Source organism: Ursus americanus, chromosome 6 (assembly GCF_024610735.1).
Source record: "Ursus americanus isolate L20-20 chromosome 6, mUrsAme1.1.p, whole genome shotgun sequence".
NCBI lineage: Eukaryota > Metazoa > Chordata > Mammalia > Carnivora > Ursidae > Ursus > Ursus americanus.
This window is the reverse complement of record NC_142132.1, coordinates 63,207,439-63,217,894: the sequence shown is the minus strand read 5'-3', so window position 1 is coordinate 63,217,894 and position 10,456 is coordinate 63,207,439. Positions and strand designations below refer to the sequence as shown.

Genomic DNA, 10,456 nt, shown 5'->3' with positions numbered 1-10,456 from the left:
TCTAGTGCCTACCAGGCCTGTCAGGGTGCGGCTGGCCTCCGTGTTGCCTGGACCCCACACACCAGGTTGGAGGGCAGGGAGCACATGGCTCCGGCAGGTCGTTGCCAGCTGGAAATGAGGGCTGTTGTTGCCAAATCTTGCGTTTTAGGGGAAGTTAGGGATCTGGGTTATCGTGTGAAATCTCCCAACTTATCAGCACTGATGAAGAATGCCAATGGCAAACAAAAAAAAGAGTTCATTAGGGGCTAAAAGCAGCCGCATGCTGCATGCTTGCTGGAAGGGTCATGCTTGCTGGAAGGGTCTGTGTGCGACTTCCGAACATGTGGTTGCAACAGCCCCCGTTCCCCCTTTTCTGGGGACAGCACAAACCAGATGAGGGCAAGATCAGTCGTCAATCTTTAATTCTTGGCTCCTCCACGAAATGCACAGAATTTTCGTTAAGCTGGGAGGCTGCAGGGCAGAACTGAACCTTAGGGGCTCTAGTGACCCCAGAGGCAGAGCCTGGAACAGGACTGGGGAGGGGGCGGGGGAGGGCCGGACGCCCAGAGTCAAACGGTTTACCTTTTACCAGAAAACACAAGGACACTATAGAGCACAGATGGATGAAGAGTTTAACACAATTTATTTTATGCTTAAATAATCGACTAGGTCATCCAGTGTATGGTTTTTCATACATATGTCATTAGAGCTATGTGTCAATGAATGCTGATTTTATATGAATATAATCAACAAATTAAAGGATTTCACCAAAACCCAAATAAAACTGCCCTTTAAAACACAGCAGCCTTATTACCCTAATATGACACTGCTAGAATGGTTACAAATGATTGGCTTATTCAAAGGTGTCTACATCTTATAGCCAGTACACGATACAGGAGTCATTGGACAGCGTGCTGCCATTCTACTAGCTAAGAATTTCGGTTCAGTCCATTTTAAATACCCCCGACTGGGGCCTCTTACGAGCACCATCCACCTCTAAAGCGGCAAGCATTACCCCCTTTGAAGCACTAACAGCACCCCCCTCCCCCTAAAGCAACTACCGTATAGGTTTTTTTTTTTTTTCATTTTTAGGTCATTTCATTGAAAAATTGGCAATAGCAACAAATATTAGATGAAGGGCTTTGTGTTTACAGATAAAATCTTCTGTGTTGCAGTATACTGTAGTGTTTGCAAAATTGGAAAAGATTTAATCAAAATAAGGTGATACACATGCATCAAAATATTAGTATTCTGAAGAAAAAATTTTTTCACAGAACTACAGAATTCCTCATTTGGGGAATTATTTAAATTTGCAGCAGATTTTAAAGATTTGTTGTTTTTTTTTAAAATCAAGCTAGCAGTTTTGCATATACAAACATTATAATTGCTAATATACAAGAATCAGTGAAGATCCCCCCCACCCAGAACCCCTCCCCCTCTTCTAGGCTGGTCACTTGAGACCCCTAGTATGTTAAATGCATTTGCAATATTCTGTTTGTGTTCTAAGAGGCAGTGCCCTATCAACATTTATTCTATTTTTCTGTTAGAATTTATACAGTGTTATTATTTACAGCAAAACTATAGATGTTTTAAAAAAGAAACAAATAGTGTTTATACCCTGACAGTTTGGGTCCAAGAAAAATAAGGCGAGCTGTTGTGGAGTTAGTAATTTTAGTGTTTCTCTGTGATTTCATCGTCCCATCTTCTGTCCCTTCTGGCGGCAGGAATTTCTTCCTTTTGTAAATGACACCAAATTACTTAAGATAAACTGTTAACAGCGTGGCTTCTTGTATATACACTGCATTGCTAATTGCACACGCGCCAATCCTGGGAATGAAAGTGAATCTCCATGCTCTGTAAATTGGCTCATGCTAAATTAAAATGTGGGTAGTTTTCTTTTTTTTTTTCTTTTTGCGTAAAAAAAAAATCATGCCATTAATGTGTGGAAGCAGCAAACACGCACACCCTTCTCCGTGAATTTTTACTTCCTGCTGACGTATCTTCCATGAATTTCTCAATACTGGCAGTAAAAACACATGATCCTGTGGAAAGAGAGACAACAGGTAGTGAGTTTAGCTTGCTTGCTTGCTTTCCTATTATTATTATTATTATTATTATGATTTTTTAAGAATTTGCCTAAGCCTTCCTTGCCATTCAACAGAAAAGCCTAAGAGAACAGGGTGTCTACTTTCTAATGGGGGGATGGCCTCACAGGATACTTCTGACCAATGCAATCTGCCAGGACAAAGCCCTGAGGTGTACCCGAGAGCCCTTTGAAGGCAGCGACTTTTTCTAGGTAACCCTATGCTCTCCACAGCACACTGCTCGCTGTACTTGGGGTTTTCAGACTGAGTTGGAAAAGACCCTCTTCTAGGGTTCCATCTCTGATCAGGTCACTCAGGTACTTGGGAAAGCCACGTCCAGTCCTTTGGGCCTCATCTTATCTATAAAATGAGAAGGCTGACAGAGGTGCTCTCCAGGATTTCGATCAACATCAACATACCAGGGGTTTGGGGTTCTCATGGGCATAAAGAGCCAGGGATATGGAGTCAGGATAGAGCATTTCAGTAATGTCCGTATGTTTGATAATAAGTACTCGCAGCTCATCTTTCAAATACCCTGAAATTACTTTTCCATGTGCAAATTAAAATTAAACACTGTCTTCCACCGCTGCAAAGAACATTTCCCTCCTCCTGCCCCGCATCAGTCACGACAAGATCCGCTCGTTACATCTGAGCTTCTTTATGGGAGCTGAGAACATCCTGTCTTACTGGATAATAACAGCATAAAGTATCGGTGTTTTGGAACCAGTCAATACAGTCCAAATAAATCAACAATTTTTGCTATGAACTCTTTCTTCATAAAACAAAGTTCTCCTACGTATAGTCTGTCCTCCTCTTTCAGTGTGAAAAGGTGACACGCTTGAATGCCGGGCCGAGAACAAGTCCCAAGCCCCTACAGAGAACCTGAGTAAGGCAAGAACAGTTTTAGGAACAACCAGGTATAGGGGCATCTTCAGAACTGTGTCTTCTGTGGGGGCCCGTGTGTCCTCAGTGACCTTGAGGTTGTTTACTTACCCCAGACAAGTTTCCTTCTCTTTCAGATGGATCACCCAGGACACCTTGGCTTAGGTCAGTGTGTTAGTATAGTACTTCCTCTGTCTGCTCTACTAGGTTCTTGCTTCCTTTTTTGTATGAAAACTGCTACTAACCTCCATGCCCCAGGTGACTAATGCTTGGAGCCAAGAACATCAGTGTCAATTCCTTCTGGGGTGATTTCAATATTGCCCTCCCCCACCCCACCCATGACTCTGCAGAGGTTGTAGAGAAGGAAAGTGACTCATCTGGGCAGGCCATGTCCCAGAAAGTGGGCAAATTCGAGTAAAATCTGGATTTTCTCCCCTCTGTTATTACCACTTACTCCTTTTCTTCTGGGCACCAGCATTCTTAGATGGCCCTATGATAATGTGACCCCCGTGTTCTCCCTCCATCTTCCTAGGGAGGAGCCTCAGCAATTTCCTCTAGTTGGAGCCCCCCCCCCAACTTTGTGCAGCTTAATTGATATATAATTTACATGCCATATCTATTGTAAATACAGTCTGATAATTTTGGGGAAATGTATACAGATATGCAATCATCACTACACCCCAGCTGAACTTTGTTTTGCATCCTGTCTTCCAAAAGCCAATCCAGTTTCCCAGGTTAAGCTTGCAATAAGAAGCAAGGTCTTTCTCTTATCAACTCAATGAAAGCAAATTTTATCTTTTATAGAAATACTGGATACGTTTCTACAGTTTTTTAAAATGCTATTCGTTATGCCCATTTATATTCAGGTAGGATATGGGTGATAGTTAAAGATTGGGAGTGAGTTCCCTTTGTAAGTCGCTCTTGTTCTTGGTCATGCAGTTAGAATGTGGAAGGTCATTCATTGGACAAAAGACTTTATACCAAGTACAGCATTCTACAAAAAGAATGAGGGCCTTGGCCGAGGGACTGTATGCCTATTATAAAATACTGACATCGTATAAACTGTGATGAGAGCGCCATCTGATGGAAAAGTGTGAGAGCAGGAGCCATCGAGATGACATTTCAGAAATAGATTTGAATCCTTTTCCCTTTTTGGGTTTAGGTGTTACATCCGAGATAGAAGCCTCTGCATTTAGGAATCTGTCTGTCTTTGGATTTTGCATGCTTTTCAAACCCAAAGATAGTAGAAATCAACTCAGAAGAAAAAATATTCCTTTTAGTCATTTTTTTTAAGCAACATTTTCATGTATAGAAAAACAGTTATTCCGTGGATTTTCGTGGCAGTTTATATTTTACAGATGAATGCTGTGCTTTCCACATCCATTTTCAGGCCAGGGGTGTCCTGGAGCTCAGAAACACCATTTCCTTTATAGGCCACATGCAGTGGTTTTTGGCCCCTAGTGCCCAGCGTCAAAACAAAAATCACTCATCTTTAGTTTGGTACATGAAGGTCTCTGCAGTCCAGCCCAGTCAGGCTCAATGCCTGTGACTCTTCCGTGAAAAGCTTTGTTTCACAATTTCCAGTGGTTCTCAAGCTTGGGTGCATATTAGAATGATCTGGGGAGGCTTAAAAAAAACCCGCCCAAAGCACAGTAGCCAGGCCACATCCCATGCCAATTTATTTGGAATTTCTTGAGGTGGAACCCAACATCAAAAAACATTGAAAAAAACTCTCTAGATTATTTGAATGTTCAACCAAGTTGAAGAGCCAGTGATATATATTCTAGAACACTGCTTCTCAAAGTTTGATGTCCTCATGTGTCACCCAAGGGAATCTTCCAATGTGGGTTCTGATTCAGGAGGTCAGAGTAAACCCAGAGATGCTGCATTTCTAACGAGACTCCCAGGTGATGTCGGTACTTCACAGACCACACTAGGAGGCGCTAGACTGCGTGCCAGTCATCCACACAGTGGTTTCCAACTTCCTTTCCTCTGCTCATGATTTTGTATCCACCTGTACTTCTCTTCCCGAACCTTCACTTATATCTAACTCCTCTCTATCCTTCAAGTTTGTGTCAAAGGTCATCTCCACGAAAGCGCAGACTGTGCTCTCCTAAGGAGATCTGTCCTGGCAGGGTAACTCTTACTCCTCTTGAAAGACTTCACATTACAGCTTTAGGAAAGAAAGCCTTTTCTGAAACGCCGTCCTCAGAGCCAACTGTCAACACAGATTTGTTATCCTATTCCTTTCTCTTCCTGCCCAACTCTCTTCCCTTCCCTTGTCTCTCTCATTACAGAAGTCATGGGGCTAAGAACATTTTTTTCTAGGCATTAATTCTGTTTACTTCATGTACTCATGATAAACTACAGTGCTATTTAAAAATAATTCCAAGTTCATGTGGATTTGTCCAACTACTACCAATAAGTAGGGCTTTTTTTGAGTTTGTTTTTTTCTAGTGATTTGTGATTTTTAAAATAGGGCCAGTTAAAAAAAATACAAGGAAAACATTGATCTATATTTCGGTAGTAAAAAACATAGAGCAGTAATAAAATTGTACAGCTACTATTATTAAATGCTATATGTCAGGCATTGCTGCAATGTGGCTTTAGCTCATTGAATATTCATAACAATAAGGTACTATTATATCTCCCATTTTACAGATAAGGAAATAGAGCTCAGAGCTATAAACAAACACGAGTTTGCATGCTTAGTACATAGGAGAGCCAGAAACAGGAGTCAAGCCACCTGACTCTAGAGCCCTTGCTCTTTACCTCAAAGCCAAGGCTTTTGGTTAATTAGGGATTTTTTTTTAAACGGTAAGAAAAATAAAAACAAACAAAACTACATAAAAACATCTACTCCAAATAAATTCAGGGAAAAGTTTTAGGAGTGAAGAAATTCAGGTTGCACCTCGCAACTGCTGGGTTAAAACCCAGACCTGTCATTAACGGTGACCACCGGGGTTTTGCTGTCTGTCTCGATTCTGTCTTGACTCATTTGTTAGTGAAGAGGAATGAGAATGCCTGTCTTAGTAATTTCCCCTGGAATCTCTCTGCACGTGATGCTGGTTTACACTTCAGAATACTTTCAGCTATCCCTTGTTTCTCAGAGAATTTGAGCGACACTGCTGTTCCAAGTTCCCCCACTAAGCCCTCCCGGCACCCCCCATGTCTCCGTCCACCTGCCCCTGATCCAGGCGCCTCAAGGTGTTCTTCCGGGCTGTCTTAATACTACGAATAGCTGAACTTACCCAGTGCTTACTGTGGGCTTGCCTGCCACTACTCAAAGTGATTAATTTTATTAACTCAGTGAATTCTCCCAACAACTCTGAGAGGTATGCTGTTCGTATCCCAGTAGAGATGAGGAAATTCAGGCACAGAACCTGGCTGCGTTCACACAGCTGGTAAGCTCCCTGGCATTTCCATCCACTCAGGCCACTTCTCACCCAAATACGAACAACGACCACACTATGATCTCTAGCCCAGAGTTCTCTCCCTAACCTTCGACGAATGTCAAGGACCCTGCATGCTTACCATCTACAAAGCTACTTCCTCACCCAGGCTATGTCGATCCCTAATTTTGTTTTTGTGGTCTTAGGTTCTATGATTTTGTTAAATGATTACCTACATACAAGCAACCCCGATGTCTTCCACTCTCACCCTTCCCTCCCAACACAGAACTAATCTGGTTCCTCAAATCTGTTCTCTCCTTTTCATTTTCTCTGCCCCAGTTCAGGCCCTCATCTGCGTCTCAGAATCGAGGCCCTTGTGTTCAAACTCTCTTCTCCCTCTACTACTGCTAGGGTTACCTAAATCTTATCGGATCATATTACTCTCCTACACCAAGCTTCCAGTGGTACCCACCGTATCCCGGATAAGGGCCAAACTCCTGAGCCAAGCTCATATGAGCGTCCATACTGCCCTGCCTCAAGGCAGTTCTTTCTTCAAAAACTAGTCCAATATGCTCTTCCAAGAAACTGTAAAAGATCTCTGTTGGAGGTAATTCTATCTTCCAGTGGATGCCCTGAGCATTCTGTTTATATCTTTTATTACGTTGATGTATTTTGATTTGTGTGACTTAGGACCATGTGTGCCCCTTGCTCAGACTGTACCGTTACAACAGGCAGGAGTTCTCTCAGGTAATAATGTCAAACTGAGGACCGTGTCCTACAGCGTTGTACCCTCCCTACACTTCCACAGTGTGTCACAAACCTCTGCACGTCGTAGCTAAGGAGTAAAGCAGCTCTAAGTGCGCACAGTCCCCTACTTACAAAAGCTTGTCAGCTACTCTACATTAAGGGACGCTTCTCTCACCCCTGCCATGAAGCTCATGGACTGAGATAGCCTGAGGTAAAACCAGACAAGTATGCTGGAAGGCCGAGGCTGAACCTGCAGGCGATCTGAGATGAGAGGATAGAGACTAGCTTGGAGATTTCTACAAAGGAAGAGGTCAGAGGCAACCTTCTAAGCTCTAGTCCTCTTCAAAATCCTGTTCCTTGGGACTCAGTCCTGAGCTCCTTCTTTGCTCACTTTGTCCATCTCCCCAGATGATCACATCTGTTCTCTGGAAGTCAGCACTTACCTCTTTAGTGAGAACTCTCACATTGGTATAGCTGCGGCCCCAGCCTTTCTGCTGAGCTCCAGACTTGCGTGTCTAACACAGTACTTGGAGGGCTCCTAAGCGCCCTCAAACCCAAGTCCCAGCCTGAATGCTAGATGTTCGTTTCAGAACCCATTCTGCTTCTGTTCTTTTCTCTACTGACGAGTTGTGTAAGCCAGAAACCTGGGAGTCATTCTTCACTCAACCCTTCTTCTCATCCTCCCCCCAAGCTAATCCTCCTGTTGACTTTCCTAAAACCACTGCCCAGGTCCTAGCCCTGCCACCATTATGGCTGAGGGGGACTGCTCAGTTAGCTGACCAGTCACCTTCGCTTTATTCTTGTTTCCCCTCCAACCCATTCTCCACATTGCCTATGTGCTTATAAAAACAGTCGGGTCAGGCTCTTGATTAAAATCCTCCAGGGGCTCAGATTCTTTTAGAATGAAATCAAAGCCTGTTCTCTGGCCTGTGACGATGCATCCCTCACTGACGTCATCATGTGCCTGCCCCAGCCACCACCAGGTCACCAGGCTCTGGGGTGCGTATCTTCTTTAGTTTCCTCAACTATGCTAGGCCTTTCCTCCCTCAAGGGCCCTGCACATGTTGTATCCTTTGCTTGGATCCTCTTCCCCATTCTTTTCATGGTTGGTGCCACCTATGAGGTCTAATTAAATGTCATGACTTTTTTTTTTTAAGATTTTATTTTTAAGTAATCTCTACACCCAACGTGGGGCTTGAACTTACAACCCTGAGCTCAAGACTCACGTGCTCCACGGAGAGAGCCAGCCAGATGCCCCTAAATGTCATGACTTGTGAGCAACCTTCCCCAGCCGCCAAAGGTCTAAATATGTTTCTGCATTATTCTTTCATTGGATCTTGGATTTTGTATTTTCAACCCTTACACATCTGTCCCATCTCGTTCCCCCTTGCAGGCTGAGACATTAGGAAGGGCAGGGACTGTGGAAGTTTTCTTCACCATTGTACGTCTCCCTTTCCACTTTCAGCCAGGTGGAAGCTCAAGTATTTTTTGAAGGAATGAAAAAGTGAGTCAACTTTCTGGCTCAGAAGAAATGCTGCCCCAGGCAAGCATGGGCACTGCTGTCACGCTCGGCTGCCATATGGCTGTGAGATCCTGGGTATTCCCCCCAAAAGAGGTTTGGGATACAGCTGTTCCACAGTCCTTTACGGTTTATATCTGGGGACCTTCCCTTGCTGCAACCTCACTAATCAGCCCTCTAATGGTATTTATGAAGTGAACATTTGGGAATTATGGCTGCCTTAAAAATGAAGTCCTGCTTTATTTAAAAAAAAAACAAAAATCTGAGTATTTTCAATGTGTAAAATATAAAGACATTTAGTACAGGTTGCTTATGGACATCTATTTGATTCAGATTTGCTTTCAGTCTTTAATCATCATCAAATACTATTTAACTATGAATATGAGGGGCGCCTGGGTGGCGCAGTCGTTAAGCGTCTGCCTTCGGCTCAGGGCGTGATCCCGGCGTTGTGGGATCGAGCCCCACATCAGGCTCCTCCGCTGGGAGCCTGCTTCTTCCTCTCCCACTCCCCCTGCTTGTGTTCCCTCTCTCGCTGGCTGTCTCTCTGTCACATAAATAAAAATCTTAAAAAAAAAAACTATGAATCTGAGTAATAGTTAAGCACTTAGGTTCTGGATAAGTTCAAATTTCATTCTTGTGTTCATCAGCTCTATAGCACCTTGAGGAAATCATTTAACGTTTCTCAACTTCAGTCTCCTCCTTAATAAAAAAGAGATAGTAGTACTTACCTCAGCATGGTTTTGGGGACTGTATGTGGTAACGTATGTAATGATCTGACCTAGTACCTGGCCCAAGTAATCATTCGTGAGATCATGACTATTATTCATAAATAATGTTAGCAATGCAGCCAAGTGCAACAGGAAGGGCCGCAGGTGGAGTAGCAATCATCTTGAGTTCAAGTTCTAGCTCTGTCAGTCACACTGTGTGACAACAGAAATGTCACTGACCTCCCTGAGCCTTGCAACAGTCATCTGTAGAAGGCAGCACACAAAACCGGCTTGACCTAGCGCTCACTTCGGCAGCAAGTTCACGAAATTGGCCTGACCACTCTAGAAGCTTGTTTGAAGGATTAAAGGAGACAAAAATGTAAAAGCACTTTGTAAACTACAGATCACTACATACGATGTACAAATCGTTCTAGCTATTGTAAGCCGTTTGCTTTTCCCTTACATGAAAAACAGGATGGCTGTGACTCAGTGTTAAAGAAAAGCGGGTGGAGGGTTCAGAGAGCTCGAAATAAAACTGGTTCTACAATGGAAAATAAAAATTTTGATGTCACCATCGGAGACTCAGTGAAATTTGGCAGCATTCCATTTGCTTAGTTGTTTTGTTATTAAAAAAAAAAAAAAGGCAGGCAGCAGGGCTGTAAAAACTCTCGATATATTTGCAAATTGATTTTTCCAAAGCACACACGCAGTGTCCTGGAATCCCAGGTGGTATTCTTGGAGTCGTTTCCTGAGTTCACTTAGGGAAAGGTAAATGAGCACCCTGGAGAGAAACGTGAGGCTGACGGTCCAAACACTGCTCTTTCCACCTGACGCATTCAGTTTGTTTTAGGCTGGAGTTATTTTCACATTCCTATGACTTTCACCCGAATTTCTCTCCTTTGAGTGGGGGAAGCAAGGGAGCCAAGGCCCTGACAGCTTCTTTACGGGACGGGTTGTCATATGAAGGCCTCGTGTACGTTAGTGACCATATCCTGTCTGTATTCATTTACGCTGAAGGACCTAGAAGAATAGCACGGTTGTATTTTTTGGGCGTCATTCACTCATAGATACTGGGTACACGTGGCTCTAGAAAAATGGCTCAGCTGGTGTAGGCGCCCTCCTTGGCTCTTTACCACCCGGAGTCTG

The 10,456-nt window shown here is 43.5% G+C and overlaps 1 protein-coding gene across 7 annotated transcripts in view; it reads right to left on the bottom strand.

Moving 5' to 3' along the window:
* Positions 1-603: 603 nt before the first annotated feature.
* ANK3 (ankyrin 3) overlaps positions 604-10,456 on the bottom strand; it is a 349,011-nt gene continuing 339,158 nt past the window's right edge. For all 7 annotated transcript variants that reach the window (XM_087863095.1, XM_087863094.1, XM_087863096.1 and 4 more), the window contains one exon: positions 604-2,021. The gene's annotated coding sequence lies outside the window, so the exon portion shown is untranslated. The remainder of the gene's footprint in view (positions 2,022-10,456) is intronic.